At 63.7% G+C, this 22,410-nt stretch overlaps 6 non-coding genes across 6 annotated transcripts; all 6 read right to left on the reverse strand.

Moving 5' to 3' along the window:
* Positions 1–2,626: 2,626 nt before the first annotated feature.
* Positions 2,627–2,745, reverse strand: LOC142872473 (5S ribosomal RNA). Its single transcript, XR_012920730.1, has one exon. It is a non-coding gene; the product is annotated as a 5S ribosomal RNA (ribosomal RNA).
* A 3,522-nt stretch (positions 2,746–6,267) lies between these two features.
* Positions 6,268–6,386, reverse strand: LOC142872474 (5S ribosomal RNA). Its single transcript, XR_012920731.1, has one exon. It is a non-coding gene; the product is annotated as a 5S ribosomal RNA (ribosomal RNA).
* A 3,526-nt stretch (positions 6,387–9,912) lies between these two features.
* LOC142872475 (5S ribosomal RNA) lies at positions 9,913–10,031 on the reverse strand. Its single transcript, XR_012920732.1, has one exon. It is a non-coding gene; the product is annotated as a 5S ribosomal RNA (ribosomal RNA).
* A 3,520-nt stretch (positions 10,032–13,551) lies between these two features.
* On the reverse strand, positions 13,552–13,670 carry LOC142872476 (5S ribosomal RNA). Its single transcript, XR_012920733.1, has one exon. It is a non-coding gene; the product is annotated as a 5S ribosomal RNA (ribosomal RNA).
* Positions 13,671–17,192: 3,522 nt separating this feature from the next.
* LOC142872477 (5S ribosomal RNA) lies at positions 17,193–17,311 on the reverse strand. The gene has a single exon (XR_012920734.1). It is a non-coding gene; the product is annotated as a 5S ribosomal RNA (ribosomal RNA).
* A 3,524-nt stretch (positions 17,312–20,835) lies between these two features.
* LOC142872478 (5S ribosomal RNA) lies at positions 20,836–20,954 on the reverse strand. Its single transcript, XR_012920735.1, has one exon. It is a non-coding gene; the product is annotated as a 5S ribosomal RNA (ribosomal RNA).
* Positions 20,955–22,410: the final 1,456 nt, after the last annotated feature.

Raw genomic sequence — 22,410 nt, forward strand, 5'->3', positions numbered from 1 at the left:
ACTGAAAGAGAATTTTAAAGCTGACAGAATAGGCGAGGAAAGGCATAGGAGATTTCCACACCCAGTAAGGAAGCCTTTCCCGAAATGGAAGAAAGAAACGAGCAAACAGAGACACCGGTAGCCCGCCAGGATCAGAGTCTGCCCCCGAGAGAAAGTACCCTGACCAGGTTCACCCGTGGGTGGGTGGCGAGCTAGCGGCATTCAGAAGAGCGAGGCCCGCAGTCTGTGCAGAAGACACCTGCACTCGGGTGTGTGTGGCGGCACGATTCACAAGCAGCTCCAGATGTTAAGCCAAGGAGAAGCCAGGGAGTTCCCAACGCCCCAGGTGTCCTCAGCCCACGACTGGCTGCTGGGGGAATGCGAAGCCCGGCTCCTTGTCTCAGAGCGGGACAACCAGGAGGTGTGACGTACACCCCGGGGTTCCCAGGAGGATCAGGCTGAAGCTGGGACTTGGCCTGAAAGTGTCCCCTCGCACGGCCACCCCCTTCCCCTTCCTGCTCCTCTACTCCTGGTGCCCCTCCATCCAGGGGCCAGACCTTAAAGAGTCACCCGCAAGAGAATCCTGGTCCCAAAGGAGCCTTCTGGGGGACCCGTGCTGAGAGAGGTTGTGGGCATGGCCCGCTGGGGCTCTGCCCGACCCAGGGCTGAGAGATGCAACCTCCCAGCTCTGGGTCCCTGCAGGGGAAGCGTTGGCAAGCACAGGGCCAGTCCTCCAAAGGCCCAGGTGCAGGGAGCCCAGGCCAAGCAGCCTGTGGAAGAAGCCACCCCGGGAACACGACTGCAGGCCACGGCCCTTCCCACCTCCTCCTCCTCCTCCTCCTCCTGCTCCTCCACCCCCCCCCCCGACCTCCCACCCCCACCCCCGACATGGCGCAGGGCTCAGAGACACCTCAGACACTTGCTACCCAAAGTGCAAAGGGCATCAGTTGCTCCTCCAAACCCCCCCCCCCCGCCCAGCAGACCGCGTTGTCCAGCCAGCCCCCGGGCCTCCCTGGGGTGCCCAGCACAAAAGTGCAGACAACCACCGGACCCTCAATCTCAGTTTTCGGATGTTTTTGCCACTCTAAGGACCCGCAGGCCAGCTGGGCCTTCTGGCAGGACAGAGAGCCCCGGAATCCGACGTGGAGAGCTGGGTGTACGTCCCCACGAGGAGGCGGTCCCCACCTCCGCGGCTCTCCCCTTGCGGGGGGGAAAAGCAGCCACGGGGCCTCAGAGAAGACACCAGGCTGGGCGCCCGCCCCACAGTGGGGGCACGTCCCCCGCAGGCCACTTAGCGACGGCCGCCGGCCGGCGGACGGTTGGGTGGCGCGAGACGCTGCGGCCGCCCTGCTACCGGGTTCCTGGGAGGGCGTCCTGGAACCAGCGTCCACACCAAGCCCTTGGAAGGCCCAGGCGACGGAGGAGCCCCGTCAGGCAGGGGCCGAGGACGGTGACGGCCCGGGCGGGGAGGAACGTGTCAGGCAGGGGCAGAGGACGGTGACAGGTGACAGGCCGGGCGGGAAGGAGTCAGTCAGGCAGGGGCCGAGGAGGAGACGGGGCTGGGTAAGGGTTAGGGTTAGAGTCAGGGCACAAGTCACAATCGCAAAGACCTGGAAGCGACCCGAGTGCCCATCGACCCACGAGTGCGTAAATGAAATGTGGCGCGTGGACACCACGGAGTGCTATTCAGCTAGGAGGAGCAGCGGTGAGAGGGCACCTCTCGTGGTTCTCCTGGCCAGAGCTGGAACCCGTTCCAGTAAGCCAGGTAGCCCAAGAATGGACACACGAGCACCACGTGCTCGCGCTCACCAGCAAATGGGTACGAACCGACGGACACCCAAGTGGACACAGAGGAATCACCTTCATCGGGTGGGTGTCGGGCGGGTGGGGGGAGGGGATGGGCATACACCTCCATTAGGAATGGGGTGGGTGCGCACCGACTGGGGGATGGGCGCACTTGAGGCTCTGACCCGAGGGGGGAGGCTGGGAGAGGGCAACGTACCCGACCTTAACATTGGTACCCCCACAATACGCTGGAACAACATCAGAGGTTAATGAATAAGAACACAGGGGGGAGGGGGGCACGGGCAACACATGTCACCTTAATACTTGGACTCCCATCATCTGCTTGAAAAGAGAGAGAAAAGAAAATGCAATCATAGAGATAAGAGACACTTTTTAAACATAATGAATCCGAAGAGAAAAGTAAAAGGAGGCCTGTGGAGCAGGTCTGGGTGTGACTCCGGATCCCCCAACATCAGGTGCCACCACCAAAGATTCCTACGTGTAGCCCATAGAACCCCAAAAGCAACGGGACGAGTTCTGGTCACATACTCCCTCAAAATGACATCCTGGCCTTCTTCTGGAACTCCCTCCCCTCTCAGACTCTCAAGGTTTCCTCCAGCGTGTCGGTTCCCACAGAGCAGACCTTTGGTCTGAGACCTGACAGTCCAGAAGCCACGCATGCTGCCGCGTGACGGCGGTGTCGCGGCTTGGGACAAGAGGAGGCCCCACGGTGCGGGCTGGGGCGCCAGGCACCGCGGCGGGCGCTGAGGGTGGGGGAGACCCCCGCCCCGGGCCGCCGCCTCGCTCCCAGAGAGGGGACAGAACAAGAGGCAAAACAAAACAAAAAAAAAAAAAAAAAAGAAGCCTACGGCACCCGGTATTCCCAGGCGGTCTCCCATCCAAGTACTAACCAGGCCCGACCCTGCTTAGCTTCCGAGACCAGACGAGATCGGGCGCGTTCAGGGTGGTGTGGCCCTAGACGGCGGAGGGCGCCCCTGCCCCGCTCAAGAAGCCGAGCCTCTCTGCGCTTCCCCGCCGCCTCCTCCCGCCCCAGGCCCCGCGCCGGCGCTGACCCGCACCGGGCGGGCCTGTTGAGTTCACCGGCCGGGTCCGGCGGGCTCCGAGGGACGGGGGTGACAGGCGGGGCGGGGCGGGCAGGGAGCGGCGGGCCGGGGTGGGGGGCTGTCTCTCTATACACACACACACACACACACACACACACTCACACTCACTCACTCACACTCACACAAGATGCGCCTCCACGGCTGGACTCGCCAAGGTGGAGACCTTCCAGCCCCCTTCCTCTCCTCGCCTGGCCCACCCCCAGCTCGTGGCCGCCCCCGCCGCCGCCGCCGCCGCCGCCGCCGCCGCCGCCGATTGCGCACGCGCGGGTCGCCCGCCCTTTGACCCCAGGCAGGGGCCGCCCTCCCCGACAACCCCTTTCAGCTGCGCCCCCCACCCTGTGGGTGGGCTGCCGCCTATTCCCCCGGGCCCGGGCTGGGGCACAGCGCATGGGGGAGGGGAGCGAGTGTATGGGGCGTCTCTCTCTCTCTCTTGGGATGTGTCCCATGGGTGGGGTGGCGTGGTTAGTGGGGCGCTGAAGAAATCAGTCCCCTCCATCTCCTACCTCCGGAAAACGCCCAAGCCCTTGGAGAACTGCCGGCAACGCGACCGTGGGGGCCGGGACCCTCCTCTGTGTCCTCCTGTGGCCCAGTCCAAGGGGCCTGGGCCTGGCCGGGGCTGCATTGGACCCCGACCACCCTGGCGTGTGGACTCGCTAAAAATCGGCGATTAGATATTGGATTCCAGCTTCATTGAGGTCATTTCACTAATGAGTGCACCGGAAAGAGTTTCCTAATCCATCTGTGAGGGTGGCAACTGAAAGAGAATTTTAAAGCTGACAGAATAGGCGAGGAAAGGCATAGGAGATTTCCACACCCAGTAAGGAAGCCTTTCCCGAAATGGAAGAAAGAAACGAGCAAACAGAGACACCGGTAGCCCGCCAGGATCAGAGTCTGCCCCCGAGAGAAAGTACCCTGACCAGGTTCACCCGTGGGTGGGTGGCGAGCTAGCGGCATTCAGAAGAGCGAGGCCCGCAGTCTGTGCAGAAGACACCTGCACTCGGGTGTGTGTGGCGGCACGATTCACAAGCAGCTCCAGATGTTAAGCCAAGGAGAAGCCAGGGAGTTCCCAACGCCCCAGGTGTCCTCAGCCCACGACTGGCTGCTGGGGGAATGCGAAGCCCGGCTCCTTGTCTCAGAGCGGGACAACCAGGAGGTGTGACGTACACCCCGGGGTTCCCAGGAGGATCAGGCTGAAGCTGGGACTTGGCCTGAAAGTGTCCCCTCGCACGGCCACCCCCTTCCCCTTCCTGCTCCTCTACTCCTGGTGCCCCTCCATCCAGGGGCCAGACCTTAAAGAGTCACCCGCAAGAGAATCCTGGTCCCAAAGGAGCCTTCTGGGGGACCCGTGCTGAGAGAGGTTGTGGGCATGGCCCGCTGGGGCTCTGCCCGACCCAGGGCTGAGAGATGCAACCTCCCAGCTCTGGGTCCCTGCAGGGGAAGCGTTGGCAAGCACAGGGCCAGTCCTCCAAAGGCCCAGGTGCAGGGAGCCCAGGCCAAGCAGCCTGTGGAAGAAGCCACCCCGGGAACACGACTGCAGGCCACGGCCCTTCCCACCTCCTCCTCCTCCTCCTCCTCCTGCTCCTCCACCCCCCCCCCCCGACCTCCCACCCCCACCCCCGACATGGCGCAGGGCTCAGAGACACCTCAGACACTTGCTACCCAAAGTGCAAAGGGCATCAGTTGCTCCTCCAAACCCCCCCCCCCGCCCAGCAGACCGCGTTGTCCAGCCAGCCCCCGGGCCTCCCTGGGGTGCCCAGCACAAAAGTGCAGACAACCACCGGACCCTCAATCTCAGTTTTCGGATGTTTTTGCCACTCTAAGGACCCGCAGGCCAGCTGGGCCTTCTGGCAGGACAGAGAGCCCCGGAATCCGACGTGGAGAGCTGGGTGTACGTCCCCACGAGGAGGCGGTCCCCACCTCCGCGGCTCTCCCCTTGCGGGGGGGAAAAGCAGCCACGGGGCCTCAGAGAAGACACCAGGCTGGGCGCCCGCCCCACAGTGGGGGCACGTCCCCCGCAGGCCACTTAGCGACGGCCGCCGGCCGGCGGACGGTTGGGTGGCGCGAGACGCTGCGGCCGCCCTGCTACCGGGTTCCTGGGAGGGCGTCCTGGAACCAGCGTCCACACCAAGCCCTTGGAAGGCCCAGGCGACGGAGGAGCCCCGTCAGGCAGGGGCCGAGGACGGTGACGGCCCGGGCGGGGAGGAGCGTGTCAGGCAGGGGCAGAGGACGGTGACAGGTGACAGGCCGGGCGGGAAGGAGTCAGTCAGGCAGGGGCCGAGGAGGAGACGGGGCTGGGTAAGGGTTAGGGTTAGAGTCAGGGCACAAGTCACAATCGCAAAGACCTGGAAGCGACCCGAGTGCCCATCGACCCACGAGTGCGTAAATGAAATGTGGCGCGTGGACACCACGGAGTGCTATTCAGCTAGGAGGAGCAGCGGTGAGAGGGCACCTCTCGTGGTTCTCCTGGCCAGAGCTGGAACCCGTTCCAGTAAGCCAGGTAGCCCAAGAATGGACACACGAGCACCACGTGCTCGCGCTCACCAGCAAATGGGTACGAACCGACGGACACCCAAGTGGACACAGAGGAATCACCTTCATCGGGTGGGTGTCGGGCGGGTGGGGGGAGGGGATGGGCATACACCTCCATTAGGAATGGGGTGGGTGCGCACCGACTGGGGGATGGGCGCACTTGAGGCTCTGACCCGAGGGGGGAGGCTGGGAGAGGGCAACGTACCCGACCTTAACATTGGTACCCCCACAATACGCTGGAACAACATCAGAGGTTAATGAATAAGAACACAGGGGGGAGGGGGGCACGGGCAACACATGTCACCTTAATACTTGGACTCCCATCATCTGCTTGAAAAGAGAGAGAAAAGAAAATGCAATCATAGAGATAAGAGACACTTTTTAAACATAATGAATCCGAAGAGAAAAGTAAAAGGAGGCCTGTGGAGCAGGTCTGGGTGTGACTCCGGATCCCCCAACATCAGGTGCCACCACCAAAGATTCCTACGTGTAGCCCATAGAACCCCAAAAGCAACGGGACGAGTTCTGGTCACATACTCCCTCAAAATGACATCCTGGCCTTCTTCTGGAACTCCCTCCCCTCTCAGACTCTCAAGGTTTCCTCCAGCGTGTCGGTTCCCACAGAGCAGACCTTTGGTCTGAGACCTGACAGTCCAGAAGCCACGCATGCTGCCGCGTGACGGCGGTGTCGCGGCTTGGGACAAGAGGAGGCCCCACGGTGCGGGCTGGGGCGCCAGGCACCGCGGCGGGCGCTGAGGGTGGGGGTGACCCCCGCCCCGGGCCGCCGCCTCGCTCCCAGAGAGGGGACAGAACAAGAGGCAAAACAAAACAAAAAAAAAAAAAAAAAAGAAGCCTACGGCACCCGGTATTCCCAGGCGGTCTCCCATCCAAGTACTAACCAGGCCCGACCCTGCTTAGCTTCCGAGACCAGACGAGATCGGGCGCGTTCAGGGTGGTGTGGCCCTAGACGGCGGAGGGCGCCCCTGCCCCGCTCAAGAAGCCGAGCCTCTCTGCGCTTCCCCGCCGCCTCCTCCCGCCCCAGGCCCCGCGCCGGCGCTGACCCGCACCGGGCGGGCCTGTTGAGTTCACCGGCCGGGTCCGGCGGGCTCCGAGGGACGGGGGTGACAGGCGGGGCGGGGCGGGGCGGGCAGGGAGCGGCGGGCCGGGGTGGGGGGCTGTCTCTCTATACACACACACACACACACACACACACACTCACACTCACTCACTCACACTCACACAAGATGCGCCTCCACGGCTGGACTCGCCAAGGTGGAGACCTTCCAGCCCCCTTCCTCTCCTCGCCTGGCCCACCCCCAGCTCGTGGCCGCCCCCGCCGCCGCCGCCGCCGCCGCCGCCGCCGCCGATTGCGCACGCGCGGGTCGCCCGCCCTTTGACCCCAGGCAGGGGCCGCCCTCCCCGACAACCCCTTTCAGCTGCGCCCCCCACCCTGTGGGTGGGCTGCCGCCTATTCCCCCGGGCCCGGGCTGGGGCACAGCGCATGGGGGAGGGGAGCGAGTGTATGGGGCGTCTCTCTCTCTCTCTCTTGGGATGTGTCCCATGGGTGGGGTGGCGTGGTTAGTGGGGCGCTGAAGAAATCAGTCCCCTCCATCTCCTACCTCTGGAAAACGCCCAAGCCCTTGGAGAACTGCCGGCAACGCGACCGTGGGGGCCGGGACCCTCCTCTGTGTCCTCCTGTGGCCCAGTCCTAGGGGCCTGGGCCTGGCCGGGGCTGCATTGGACCCCGACCCCCCTGGCGTGTGGACTCGCTAAAAATCGGCGATTAGATATTGGATTCCAGCTTCATTGAGGTCATTTCACTAATGAGTGCACCGGAAAGAGTTTCCTAATCCATCTGTGAGGGTGGCAACTGAAAGAGAATTTTAAAGCTGACAGAATAGGCGAGGAAAGGCATAGGAGATTTCCACACCCAGTAAGGAAGCCTTTCCCGAAATGGAAGAAAGAAACGAGCAAACAGAGACACCGGTAGCCCGCCAGGATCAGAGTCTGCCCCCGAGAGAAAGTACCCTGACCAGGTTCACCCGTGGGTGGGTGGCGAGCTAGCGGCATTCAGAAGAGCGAGGCCCGCAGTCTGTGCAGAAGACACCTGCACTCGGGTGTGTGTGGCGGCACGATTCACAAGCAGCTCCAGATGTTAAGCCAAGGAGAAGCCAGGGAGTTCCCAACGCCCCAGGTGTCCTCAGCCCACGACTGGCTGCTGGGGGAATGCGAAGCCCGGCTCCTTGTCTCAGAGCGGGACAACCAGGAGGTGTGACGTACACCCCGGGGTTCCCAGGAGGATCAGGCTGAAGCTGGGACTTGGCCTGAAAGTGTCCCCTCGCACGGCCACCCCCTTCCCCTTCCTGCTCCTCTACTCCTGGTGCCCCTCCATCCAGGGGCCAGACCTTAAAGAGTCACCCGCAAGAGAATCCTGGTCCCAAAGGAGCCTTCTGGGGGACCCGTGCTGAGAGAGGTTGTGGGCATGGCCCGCTGGGGCTCTGCCCGACCCAGGGCTGAGAGATGCAACCTCCCAGCTCTGGGTCCCTGCAGGGGAAGCGTTGGCAAGCACAGGGCCAGTCCTCCAAAGGCCCAGGTGCAGGGAGCCCAGGCCAAGCAGCCTGTGGAAGAAGCCACCCCGGGAACACGACTGCAGGCCACGGCCCTTCCCACCTCCTCCTCCTCCTCCTCCTCCTGCTCCTCCACCCCCCCCCCGACCTCCCACCCCCACCCCCGACATGGCGCAGGGCTCAGAGACACCTCAGACACTTGCTACCCAAAGTGCAAAGGGCATCAGTTGCTCCTCCAAACCCCCCCCCCCCCGCCCAGCAGACCGCGTTGTCCAGCCAGCCCCCGGGCCTCCCTGGGGTGCCCAGCACAAAAGTGCAGACAACCACCGGACCCTCAATCTCAGTTTTCGGATGTTTTTGCCACTCTAAGGACCCGCAGGCCAGCTGGGCCTTCTGGCAGGACAGAGAGCCCCGGAATCCGACGTGGAGAGCTGGGTGTACGTCCCCACGAGGAGGCGGTCCCCACCTCCGCGGCTCTCCCCTTGCGGGGGGGAAAAGCAGCCACGGGGCCTCAGAGAAGACACCAGGCTGGGCGCCCGCCCCACAGTGGGGGCACGTCCCCCGCAGGCCACTTAGCGACGGCCGCCGGCCGGCGGACGGTTGGGTGGCGCGAGACGCTGCGGCCGCCCTGCTACCGGGTTCCTGGGAGGGCGTCCTGGAACCAGCGTCCACACCAAGCCCTTGGAAGGCCCAGGCGACGGAGGAGCCCCGTCAGGCAGGGGCCGAGGACGGTGACGGCCCGGGCGGGGAGGAGCGTGTCAGGCAGGGGCAGAGGACGGTGACAGGTGACAGGCCGGGCGGGAAGGAGTCAGTCAGGCAGGGGCCGAGGAGGAGACGGGGCTGGGTAAGGGTTAGGGTTAGAGTCAGGGCACAAGTCACAATCGCAAAGACCTGGAAGCGACCCGAGTGCCCATCGACCCACGAGTGCGTAAATGAAATGTGGCGCGTGGACACCACGGAGTGCTATTCAGCTAGGAGGAGCAGCGGTGAGAGGGCACCTCTCGTGGTTCTCCTGGCCAGAGCTGGAACCCGTTCCAGTAAGCCAGGTAGCCCAAGAATGGACACACGAGCACCACGTGCTCGCGCTCACCAGCAAATGGGTACGAACCGACGGACACCCAAGTGGACACAGAGGAATCACCTTCATCGGGTGGGTGTCGGGCGGGTGGGGGGAGGGGATGGGCATACACCTCCATTAGGAATGGGGTGGGTGCGCACCGACTGGGGGATGGGCGCACTTGAGGCTCTGACCCGAGGGGGGAGGCTGGGAGAGGGCAACGTACCCGACCTTAACATTGGTACCCCCACAATACGCTGGAACAACATCAGAGGTTAATGAATAAGAACACAGGGGGGAGGGGGGCACGGGCAACACATGTCACCTTAATACTTGGACTCCCATCATCTGCTTGAAAAGAGAGAGAAAAGAAAATGCAATCATAGAGATAAGAGACACTTTTTAAACATAATGAATCCGAAGAGAAAAGTAAAAGGAGGCCTGTGGAGCAGGTCTGGGTGTGACTCCGGATCCCCCAACATCAGGTGCCACCACCAAAGATTCCTACGTGTAGCCCATAGAACCCCAAAAGCAACGGGACGAGTTCTGGTCACATACTCCCTCAAAATGACATCCTGGCCTTCTTCTGGAACTCCCTCCCCTCTCAGACTCTCAAGGTTTCCTCCAGCGTGTCGGTTCCCACAGAGCAGACCTTTGGTCTGAGACCTGACAGTCCAGAAGCCACGCATGCTGCCGCGTGACGGCGGTGTCGCGGCTTGGGACAAGAGGAGGCCCCACGGTGCGGGCTGGGGCGCCAGGCACCGCGGCGGGCGCTGAGGGTGGGGGAGACCCCCGCCCCGGGCCGCCGCCTCGCTCCCAGAGAGGGGACAGAACAAGAGGCAAAACAAAACAAAAAAAAAAAAAAAGAAGAAGCCTACGGCACCCGGTATTCCCAGGCGGTCTCCCATCCAAGTACTAACCAGGCCCGACCCTGCTTAGCTTCCGAGACCAGACGAGATCGGGCGCGTTCAGGGTGGTGTGGCCCTAGACGGCGGAGGGCGCCCCTGCCCCGCTCAAGAAGCCGAGCCTCTCTGCGCTTCCCCGCCGCCTCCTCCCGCCCCAGGCCCCGCGCCGGCGCTGACCCGCACCGGGCGGGCCTGTTGAGTTCACCGGCCGGGTCCGGCGGGCTCCGAGGGACGGGGGTGACAGGCGGGGCGGGGCGGGCAGGGAGCGGCGGGCCGGGGTGGGGGGCTGTCTCTCTATACACACACACACACACACACACACACACTCACACTCACTCACTCACACTCACACAAGATGCGCCTCCACGGCTGGACTCGCCAAGGTGGAGACCTTCCAGCCCCCTTCCTCTCCTCGCCTGGCCCACCCCCAGCTCGTGGCCGCCCCCGCCGCCGCCGCCGCCGCCGCCGCCGCCGCCGCCGATTGCGCACGCGCGGGTCGCCCGCCCTTTGACCCCAGGCAGGGGCCGCCCTCCCCGACAACCCCTTTCAGCTGCGCCCCCCACCCTGTGGGTGGGCTGCCGCCTATTCCCCCGGGCCCGGGCTGGGGCACAGCGCATGGGGGAGGGGAGCGAGTGTATGGGGCGTCTCTCTCTCTCTCTTGGGATGTGTCCCATGGGTGGGGTGGCGTGGTTAGTGGGGCGCTGAAGAAATCAGTCCCCTCCATCTCCTACCTCCGGAAAACGCCCAAGCCCTTGGAGAACTGCCGGCAACGCGACCGTGGGGGCCGGGACCCTCCTCTGTGTCCTCCTGTGGCCCAGTCCAAGGGGCCTGGGCCTGGCCGGGGCTGCATTGGACCCCGACCCCCCTGGCGTGTGGACTCGCTAAAAATCGGCGATTAGATATTGGATTCCAGCTTCATTGAGGTCATTTCACTAATGAGTGCACCGGAAAGAGTTTCCTAATCCATCTGTGAGGGTGGCAACTGAAAGAGAATTTTAAAGCTGACAGAATAGGCGAGGAAAGGCATAGGAGATTTCCACACCCAGTAAGGAAGCCTTTCCCGAAATGGAAGAAAGAAACGAGCAAACAGAAACACCGGTAGCCCGCCAGGATCAGAGTCTGCCCCCGAGAGAAAGTACCCTGACCAGGTTCACCCGTGGGTGGGTGGCGAGCTAGCGGCATTCAGAAGAGCGAGGCCCGCAGTCTGTGCAGAAGACACCTGCACTCGGGTGTGTGTGGCGGCACGATTCACAAGCAGCTCCAGATGTTAAGCCAAGGAGAAGCCAGGGAGTTCCCAACGCCCCAGGTGTCCTCAGCCCACGACTGGCTGCTGGGGGAATGCGAAGCCCGGCTCCTTGTCTCAGAGCGGGACAACCAGGAGGTGTGACGTACACCCCGGGGTTCCCAGGAGGATCAGGCTGAAGCTGGGACTTGGCCTGAAAGTGTCCCCTCGCACGGCCACCCCCTTCCCCTTCCTGCTCCTCTACTCCTGGTGCCCCTCCATCCAGGGGCCAGACCTTAAAGAGTCACCCGCAAGAGAATCCTGGTCCCAAAGGAGCCTTCTGGGGGACCCGTGCTGAGAGAGGTTGTGGGCATGGCCCGCTGGGGCTCTGCCCGACCCAGGGCTGAGAGATGCAACCTCCCAGCTCTGGGTCCCTGCAGGGGAAGCGTTGGCAAGCACAGGGCCAGTCCTCCAAAGGCCCAGGTGCAGGGAGCCCAGGCCAAGCAGCCTGTGGAAGAAGCCACCCCGGGAACACGACTGCAGGCCACGGCCCTTCCCACCTCCTCCTCCTCCTCCTCCTCCTGCTCCTCCACCCCCCCCCGACCTCCCACCCCCACCCCCGACATGGCGCAGGGCTCAGAGACACCTCAGACACTTGCTACCCAAAGTGCAAAGGGCATCAGTTGCTCCTCCAAACCCCCCCCCCCCGCCCAGCAGACCGCGTTGTCCAGCCAGCCCCCGGGCCTCCCTGGGGTGCCCAGCACAAAAGTGCAGACAACCACCGGACCCTCAATCTCAGTTTTCGGATGTTTTCGCCACTCTAAGGACCCGCAGGCCAGCTGGGCCTTCTGGCAGGACAGAGAGCCCCGGAATCCGACGTGGAGAGCTGGGTGTACGTCCCCACGAGGAGGCGGTCCCCACCTCCGCGGCTCTCCCCTTGCGGGGGGGAAAAGCAGCCACGGGGCCTCAGAGAAGACACCAGGCTGGGCGCCCGCCCCACAGTGGGGGCACGTCCCCCGCAGGCCACTTAGCGACGGCCGCCGGCCGGCGGACGGTTGGGTGGCGCGAGACGCTGCGGCCGCCCTGCTACCGGGTTCCTGGGAGGGCGTCCTGGAACCAGCGTCCACACCAAGCCCTTGGAAGGCCCAGGCGACGGAGGAGCCCCGTCAGGCAGGGGCCGAGGACGGTGACGGCCCGGGCGGGGAGGAGCGTGTCAGGCAGGGGCAGAGGACGGTGACAGGTGACAGGCCGGGCGGGAAGGAGTCAGTCAGGCAGGGGCCGAGGAGGAGACGGGGCTGGGTAAGGGTTAGGGTTAGAGTCAGGGCACAAGTCACAATCGCAAAGACCTGGAAGCGACCCGAGTGCCCATCGACCCACGAGTGCGTAAATGAAATGTGGCGCGTGGACACCACGGAGTGCTATTCAGCTAGGAGGAGCAGCGGTGAGAGGGCACCTCTCGTGGTTCTCCTGGCCAGAGCTGGAACCCGTTCCAGTAAGCCAGGTAGCCCAAGAATGGACACACGAGCACCACGTGCTCGCGCTCACCAGCAAATGGGTACGAACCGACGGACACCCAAGTGGACACAGAGGAATCACCTTCATCGGGTGGGTGTCGGGCGGGTGGGGGGAGGGGATGGGCATACACCTCCATTAGGAATGGGGTGGGTGCGCACCGACTGGGGGATGGGCGCACTTGAGGCTCTGACCCGAGGGGGGAGGCTGGGAGAGGGCAACGTACCCGACCTTAACATTGGTACCCCCACAATACGCTGGAACAACATCAGAGGTTAATGAATAAGAACACAGGGGGGAGGGGGGCACGGGCAACACATGTCACCTTAATACTTGGACTCCCATCATCTGCTTGAAAAGAGAGAGAAAAGAAAATGCAATCATAGAGATAAGAGACACTTTTTAAACATAATGAATCCGAAGAGAAAAGTAAAAGGAGGCCTGTGGAGCAGGTCTGGGTGTGACTCCGGATCCCCCAACATCAGGTGCCACCACCAAAGATTCCTACGTGTAGCCCATAGAACCCCAAAAGCAACGGGACGAGTTCTGGTCACATACTCCCTCAAAATGACATCCTGGCCTTCTTCTGGAACTCCCTCCCCTCTCAGACTCTCAAGGTTTCCTCCAGCGTGTCGGTTCCCACAGAGCAGACCTTTGGTCTGAGACCTGACAGTCCAGAAGCCACGCATGCTGCCGCGTGACGGCGGTGTCGCGGCTTGGGACAAGAGGAGGCCCCACGGTGCGGGCTGGGGCGCCAGGCACCGCGGCGGGCGCTGAGGGTGGGGGTGACCCCCGCCCCGGGCCGCCGCCTCGCTCCCAGAGAGGGGACAGAACAAGAGGCAAAACAAAACAAAAAAAAAAAAAAAAAAGAAGCCTACGGCACCCGGTATTCCCAGGCGGTCTCCCATCCAAGTACTAACCAGGCCCGACCCTGCTTAGCTTCCGAGACCAGACGAGATCGGGCGCGTTCAGGGTGGTGTGGCCCTAGACGGCGGAGGGCGCCCCTGCCCCGCTCAAGAAGCCGAGCCTCTCTGCGCTTCCCCGCCGCCTCCTCCCGCCCCAGGCCCCGCGCCGGCGCTGACCCGCACCGGGCGGGCCTGTTGAGTTCACCGGCCGGGTCCGGCGGGCTCCGAGGGACGGGGGTGACAGGCGGGGCGGGGCGGGGCGGGCAGGGAGCGGCGGGCCGGGGTGGGGGGCTGTCTCTCTATACACACACACACACACACACACACACACTCACACTCACTCACTCACACTCACACAAGATGCGCCTCCACGGCTGGACTCGCCAAGGTGGAGACCTTCCAGCCCCCTTCCTCTCCTCGCCTGGCCCACCCCCAGCTCGTGGCCGCCCCCGCCGCCGCCGCCGCCGCCGCCGCCGCCGATTGCGCACGCGCGGGTCGCCCGCCCTTTGACCCCAGGCAGGGGCCGCCCTCCCCGACAACCCCTTTCAGCTGCGCCCCCCACCCTGTGGGTGGGCTGCCGCCTATTCCCCCGGGCCCGGGCTGGGGCACAGCGCATGGGGGAGGGGAGCGAGTGTATGGGGCGTCTCTCTCTCTCTCTCTTGGGATGTGTCCCATGGGTGGGGTGGCGTGGTTAGTGGGGCGCTGAAGAAATCAGTCCCCTCCATCTCCTACCTCTGGAAAACGCCCAAGCCCTTGGAGAACTGCCGGCAACGCGACCGTGGGGGCCGGGACCCTCCTCTGTGTCCTCCTGTGGCCCAGTCCTAGGGGCCTGGGCCTGGCCGGGGCTGCATTGGACCCCGACCCCCCTGGCGTGTGGACTCGCTAAAAATCGGCGATTAGATATTGGATTCCAGCTTCATTGAGGTCATTTCACTAATGAGTGCACCGGAAAGAGTTTCCTAATCCATCTGTGAGGGTGGCAACTGAAAGAGAATTTTAAAGCTGACAGAATAGGCGAGGAAAGGCATAGGAGATTTCCACACCCAGTAAGGAAGCCTTTCCCGAAATGGAAGAAAGAAAGGAGCAAACAGAGACACCGGTAGCCCGCCAGGATCAGAGTCTGCCCCCGAGAGAAAGTACCCTGACCAGGTTCACCCGTGGGTGGGTGGCGAGCTAGCGGCATTCAGAAGAGCGAGGCCCGCAGTCTGTGCAGAAGACACCTGCACTCGGGTGTGTGTGGCGGCACGATTCACAAGCAGCTCCAGATGTTAAGCCAAGGAGAAGCCAGGGAGTTCCCAACGCCCCAGGTGTCCTCAGCCCACGACTGGCTGCTGGGGGAATGCGAAGCCCGGCTCCTTGTCTCAGAGCGGGACAACCAGGAGGTGTGACGTACACCCCGGGGTTCCCAGGAGGATCAGGCTGAAGCTGGGACTTGGCCTGAAAGTGTCCCCTCGCACGGCCACCCCCTTCCCCTTCCTGCTCCTCTACTCCTGGTGCCCCTCCATCCAGGGGCCAGACCTTAAAGAGTCACCCGCAAGAGAATCCTGGTCCCAAAGGAGCCTTCTGGGGGACCCGTGCTGAGAGAGGTTGTGGGCATGGCCCGCTGGGGCTCTGCCCGACCCAGGGCTGAGAGATGCAACCTCCCAGCTCTGGGTCCCTGCAGGGGAAGCGTTGGCAAGCACAGGGCCAGTCCTCCAAAGGCCCAGGTGCAGGGAGCCCAGGCCAAGCAGCCTGTGGAAGAAGCCACCCCGGGAACACGACTGCAGGCCACGGCCCTTCCCACCTCCTCCTCCTCCTCCTCCTCCTGCTCCTCCACCCCCCCCCGACCTCCCACCCCCACCCCCGACATGGCGCAGGGCTCAGAGACACCTCAGACACTTGCTACCCAAAGTGCAAAGGGCATCAGTTGCTCCTCCAAACCCCCCCCCCCCCGCCCAGCAGACCGCGTTGTCCAGCCAGCCCCCGGGCCTCCCTGGGGTGCCCAGCACAAAAGTGCAGACAACCACCGGACCCTCAATCTCAGTTTTCGGATGTTTTTGCCACTCTAAGGACCCGCAGGCCAGCTGGGCCTTCTGGCAGGACAGAGAGCCCCGGAATCCGACGTGGAGAGCTGGGTGTACGTCCCCACGAGGAGGCGGTCCCCACCTCCGCGGCTCTCCCCTTGCGGGGGGGAAAAGCAGCCACGGGGCCTCAGAGAAGACACCAGGCTGGGCGCCCGCCCCACAGTGGGGGCACGTCCCCCGCAGGCCACTTAGCGACGGCCGCCGGCCGGCGGACGGTTGGGTGGCGCGAGACGCTGCGGCCGCCCTGCTACCGGGTTCCTGGGAGGGCGTCCTGGAACCAGCGTCCACACCAAGCCCTTGGAAGGCCCAGGCGACGGAGGAGCCCCGTCAGGCAGGGGCCGAGGACGGTGACGGCCCGGGCGGGGAGGAGCGTGTCAGGCAGGGGCAGAGGACGGTGACAGGTGACAGGCCGGGCGGGAAGGAGTCAGTCAGGCAGGGGCCGAGGAGGAGACGGGGCTGGGTAAGGGTTAGGGTTAGAGTCAGGGCACAAGTCACAATCGCAAAGACCTGGAAGCGACCCGAGTGCCCATCGACCCACGAGTGCGTAAATGAAATGTGGCGCGTGGACACCACGGAGTGCTATTCAGCTAGGAGGAGCAGCGGTGAGAGGGCACCTCTCGTGGTTCTCCTGGCCAGAGCTGGAACCCGTTCCAGTAAGCCAGGTAGCCCAAGAATGGACACACGAGCACCACGTGCTCGCGCTCACCAGCAAATGGGTACGAACCGACGGACACCCAAGTGGACACAGAGGAATCACCTTCATCGGGTGGGTGTCGGGCGGGTGGGGGGAGGGGATGGGCATACACCTCCATTAGGAATGGGGTGGGTGCGCACCGACTGGGGGATGGGCGCACTTGAGGCTCTGACCCGAGGGGGGAGGCTGGGAGAGGGCAACGTACCCGACCTTAACATTGGTACCCCCACAATACGCTGGAACAACATCAGAGGTTAATGAATAAGAACACAGGGGGGAGGGGGGCACGGGCAACACATGTCACCTTAATACTTGGACTCCCATCATCTGCTTGAAAAGAGAGAGAAAAGAAAATGCAATCATAGAGATAAGAGACACTTTTTAAACATAATGAATCCGAAGAGAAAAGTAAAAGGAGGCCTGTGGAGCAGGTCTGGGTGTGACTCCGGATCCCCCAACATCAGGTGCCACCACCAAAGATTCCTACGTGTAGCCCATAGAACCCCAAAAGCAACGGGACGAGTTCTGGTCACATACTCCCTCAAAATGACATCCTGGCCTTCTTCTGGAACTCCCTCCCCTCTCAGACTCTCAAGGTTTCCTCCAGCGTGTCGGTTCCCACAGAGCAGACCTTTGGTCTGAGACCTGACAGTCCAGAAGCCACGCATGCTGCCGCGTGACGGCGGTGTCGCGGCTTGGGACAAGAGGAGGCCCCACGGTGCGGGCTGGGGCGCCAGGCACCGCGGCGGGCGCTGAGGGTGGGGGTGACCCCCGCCCCGGGCCGCCGCCTCGCTCCCAGAGAGGGGACAGAACAAGAGGCAAAACAAAACAAAAAAAAAAAAAAAAAAGAAGCCTACGGCACCCGGTATTCCCAGGCGGTCTCCCATCCAAGTACTAACCAGGCCCGACCCTGCTTAGCTTCCGAGACCAGACGAGATCGGGCGCGTTCAGGGTGGTGTGGCCCTAGACGGCGGAGGGCGCCCCTGCCCCGCTCAAGAAGCCGAGCCTCTCTGCGCTTCCCCGCCGCCTCCTCCCGCCCCAGGCCCCGCGCCGGCGCTGACCCGCACCGGGCGGGCCTGTTGAGTTCACCGGCCGGGTCCGGCGGGCTCCGAGGGACGGGGGTGACAGGCGGGGCGGGGCGGGGCGGGCAGGGAGCGGCGGGCCGGGGTGGGGGGCTGTCTCTCTATACACACACACACACACACACACACACACTCACACTCACTCACTCACACTCACACAAGATGCGCCTCCACGGCTGGACTCGCCAAGGTGGAGACCTTCCAGCCCCCTTCCTCTCCTCGCCTGGCCCACCCCCAGCTCGTGGCCGCCCCCGCCGCCGCCGCCGCCGCCGCCGCCGCCGATTGCGCACGCGCGGGTCGCCCGCCCTTTGACCCCAGGCAGGGGCCGCCCTCCCCGACAACCCCTTTCAGCTGCGCCCCCCACCCTGTGGGTGGGCTGCCGCCTATTCCCCCGGGCCCGGGCTGGGGCACAGCGCATGGGGGAGGGGAGCGAGTGTATGGGGCGTCTCTCTCTCTCTCTCTTGGGATGTGTCCCATGGGTGGGGTGGCGTGGTTAGTGGGGCGCTGAAGAAATCAGTCCCCTCCATCTCCTACCTCTGGAAAACGCCCAAGCCCTTGGAGAACTGCCGGCAACGCGACCGTGGGGGCCGGGACCCTCCTCTGTGTCCTCCTGTGGCCCAGTCCTAGGGGCCTGGGCCTGGCCGGGGCTGCATTGGACCCCGACCCCCCTGGCGTGTGGACTCGCTAAAAATCGGCGATTAGATATTGGATTCCAGCTTCATTGAGGTCATTTCACTAATGAGTGCACCGGAAAGAGTTTCCTAATCCATCTGTGAGGGTGGCAACTGAAAGAGAATTTTAAAGCTGACAGAATAGGCGAGGAAAGGCATAGGAGATTTCCACACCCAGTAAGGAAGCCTTTCCCGAAATGGAAGAAAGAAACGAGCAAACAGAGACACCGGTAGCCCGCCAGGATCAGAGTCTGCCCCCGAGAGAAAGTACCCTGACCAGGTTCACCCGTGGGTGGGTGGCGAGCTAGCGGCATTCAGAAGAGCGAGGCCCGCAGTCTGTGCAGAAGACACCTGCACTCGGGTGTGTGTGGCGGCACGATTCACAAGCAGCTCCAGATGTTAAGCCAAGGAGAAGCCAGGGAGTTCCCAACGCCCCAGGTGTCCTCAGCCCACGACTGGCTGCTGGGGGAATGCGAAGCCCGGCTCCTTGTCTCAGAGCGGGACAACCAGGAGGTGTGACGTACACCCCGGGGTTCCCAGGAGGATCAGGCTGAAGCTGGGACTTGGCCTGAAAGTGTCCCCTCGCACGGCCACCCCCTTCCCCTTCCTGCTCCTCTACTCCTGGTGCCCCTCCATCCAGGGGCCAGACCTTAAAGAGTCACCCGCAAGAGAATCCTGGTCCCAAAGGAGCCTTCTGGGGGACCCGTGCTGAGAGAGGTTGTGGGCATGGCCCGCTGGGGCTCTGCCCGACCCAGGGCTGAGAGATGCAACCTCCCAGCTCTGGGTCCCTGCAGGGGAAGCGTTGGCAAGCACAGGGCCAGTCCTCCAAAGGCCCAGGTGCAGGGAGCCCAGGCCAAGCAGCCTGTGGAAGAAGCCACCCCGGGAACACGACTGCAGGCCACGGCCCTTCCCACCTCCTCCTCCTCCTCCTCCTCCTGCTCCTCCACCCCCCCCCCGACCTCCCACCCCCACCCCCGACATGGCGCAGGGCTCAGAGACACCTCAGACACTTGCTACCCAAAGTGCAAAGGGCATCAGTTGCTCCTCCAAACCCCCCCCCCCCCCGCCCAGCAGACCGCGTTGTCCAGCCAGCCCCCGGGCCTCCCTGGGGTGCCCAGCACAAAAGTGCAGACAACCACCGGACCCTCAATCTCAGTTTTCGGATGTTTTTGCCACTCTAAGGACCCGCAGGCCAGCTGGGCCTTCTGGCAGGACAGAGAGCCCCGGAATCCGACGTGGAGAGCTGGGTGTACGTCCCCACGAGGAGGCGGTCCCCACCTCCGCGGCTCTCCCCTTGCGGGGGGGAAAAGCAGCCACGGGGCCTCAGAGAAGACACCAGGCTGGGCGCCCGCCCCACAGTGGGGGCACGTCCCCCGCAGGCCACTTAGCGACGGCCGCCGGCCGGCGGACGGTTGGGTGGCGCGAGACGCTGCGGCCGCCCTGCTACCGGGTTCCTGGGAGGGCGTCCTGGAACCAGCGTCCACACCAAGCCCTTGGAAGGCCCAGGCGACGGAGGAGCCCCGTCAGGCAGGGGCCGAGGACGGTGACGGCCCGGGCGGGGAGGAGCGTGTCAGGCAGGGGCAGAGGACGGTGACAGGTGACAGGCCGGGCGGGAAGGAGTCAGTCAGGCAGGGGCCGAGGAGGAGACGGGGCTGGGTAAGGGTTAGGGTTAGAGTCAGGGCACAAGTCACAATCGCAAAGACCTGGAAGCGACCCGAGTGCCCATCGACCCACGAGTGCGTAAATGAAATGTGGCGCGTGGACACCACGGAGTGCTATTCAGCTAGGAGGAGCAGCGGTGAGAGGGCACCTCTCGTGGTTCTCCTGGCCAGAGCTGGAACCCGTTCCAGTAAGCCAGGTAGCCCAAGAATGGACACACGAGCACCACGTGCTCGCGCTCACCAGCAAATGGGTACGAACCGACGGACACCCAAGTGGACACAGAGGAATCACCTTCATCGGGTGGGTGTCGGGCGGGTGGGGGGAGGGGATGGGCATACACCTCCATTAGGAATGGGGTGGGTGCGCACCGACTGGGGGATGGGCGCACTTGAGGCTCTGACCCGAGGGGGGAGGCTGGGAGAGGGCAACGTACCCGACCTTAACATTGGTACCCCCACAATACGCTGGAACAACATCAGAGGTTAATGAATAAGAACACAGGGGGGAGGGGGGCACGGGCAACACATGTCACCTTAATACTTGGACTCCCATCATCTGCTTGAAAAGAGAGAGAAAAGAAAATGCAATCATAGAGATAAGAGACACTTTTTAAACATAATGAATCCGAAGAGAAAAGTAAAAGGAGGCCTGTGGAGCAGGTCTGGGTGTGACTCCGGATCCCCCAACATCAGGTGCCACCACCAAAGATTCCTACGTGTAGCCCATAGAACCCCAAAAGCAACGGGACGAGTTCTGGTCACATACTCCCTCAAAATGACATCCTGGCCTTCTTCTGGAACTCCCTCCCCTCTCAGACTCTCAAGGTTTCCTCCAGCGTGTCGGTTCCCACAGAGCAGACCTTTGGTCTGAGACCTGACAGTCCAGAAGCCACGCATGCTGCCGCGTGACGGCGGTGTCGCGGCTTGGGACAAGAGGAGGCCCCACGGTGCGGGCTGGGGCGCCAGGCACCGCGGCGGGCGCTGAGGGTGGGGGTGACCCCCGCCCCGGGCCGCCGCCTCGCTCCCAGAGAGGGGACAGAACAAGAGGCAAAACAAAACAAAAAAAAAAAAAAAAAAGAAGCCTACGGCACCCGGTATTCCCAGGCGGTCTCCCATCCAAGTACTAACCAGGCCCGACCCTGCTTAGCTTCCGAGACCAGACGAGATCGGGCGCGTTCAGGGTGGTGTGGCCCTAGACGGCGGAGGGCGCCCCTGCCCCGCTCAAGAAGCCGAGCCTCTCTGCGCTTCCCCGCCGCCTCCTCCCGCCCCAGGCCCCGCGCCGGCGCTGACCCGCACCGGGCGGGCCTGTTGAGTTCACCGGCCGGGTCCGGCGGGCTCCGAGGGACGGGGGTGACAGGCGGGGCGGGGCGGGGCGGGCAGGGAGCGGCGGGCCGGGGTGGGGGGCTGTCTCTCTATACACACACACACACACACACACACTCACACTCACTCACTCACACTCACACAAGATGCGCCTCCACGGCTGGACTCGCCAAGGTGGAGACCTTCCAGCCCCCTTCCTCTCCTCGCCTGGCCCACCCCCAGCTCGTGGCCGCCCCCGCCGCCGCCGCCGCCGCCGCCGCCGCCGATTGCGCACGCGCGGGTCGCCCGCCCTTTGACCCCAGGCAGGGGCCGCCCTCCCCGACAACCCCTTTCAGCTGCGCCCCCCACCCTGTGGGTGGGCTGCCGCCTATTCCCCCGGGCCCGGGCTGGGGCACAGCGCATGGGGGAGGGGAGCGAGTGTATGGGGCGTCTCTCTCTCTCTCTCTTGGGATGTGTCCCATGGGTGGGGTGGCGTGGTTAGTGGGGCGCTGAAGAAATCAGTCCCCTCCATCTCCTACCTCCGGAAAACGCCCAAGCCCTTGGAGAACTGCCGGCAACGCGACCGTGGGGGCCGGGACCCTCCTCTGTGTCCTCCTGTGGCCCAGTCCTAGGGGCCTGGGCCTGGCCGGGGCTGCATTGGACCCCGACCCCCCTGGCGTGTGGACTCGCTAAAAATCGGCGATTAGATATTGGATTCCAGCTTCATTGAGGTCATTTCACTAATGAGTGCACCGGAAAGAGTTTCCTAATCCATCTGTGAGGGTGGCAACTGAAAGAGAATTTTAAAGCTGACAGAATAGGCGAGGAAAGGCATAGGAGATTTCCACACCCAGTAAGGAAGCCTTTCCCGAAATGGAAGAAAGAAACGAGCAAACAGAAACACCGGTAGCCCGCCAGGATCAGAGTCTGCCCCCGAGAGAAAGTACCCTGACCAGGTTCACCCGTGGGTGGGTGGCGAGCTAGCGGCATTCAGAAGAGCGAGGCCCGCAGTCTGTGCAGAAGACACCTGCACTCGGGTGTGTGTGGCGGCACGATTCACAAGCAGCTCCAGATGTTAAGCCAAGGAGAAGCCAGGGAGTTCCCAACGCCCCAGGTGTCCTCAGCCCACGACTGGCTGCTGGGGGAATGCGAAGCCCGGCTCCTTGTCTCAGAGCGGGACAACCAGGAGGTGTGACGTACACCCCGGGGTTCCCAGGAGGATCAGGCTGAAGCTGGGACTTGGCCTGAAAGTGTCCCCTCGCACGGCCACCCCCTTCCCCTTCCTGCTCCTCTACTCCTGGTGCCCCTCCATCCAGGGGCCAGACCTTAAAGAGTCACCCGCAAGAGAATCC

Source organism: Microcebus murinus, chromosome 8 (assembly GCF_040939455.1).
Source record: "Microcebus murinus isolate Inina chromosome 8, M.murinus_Inina_mat1.0, whole genome shotgun sequence".
NCBI lineage: Eukaryota > Metazoa > Chordata > Mammalia > Primates > Cheirogaleidae > Microcebus > Microcebus murinus.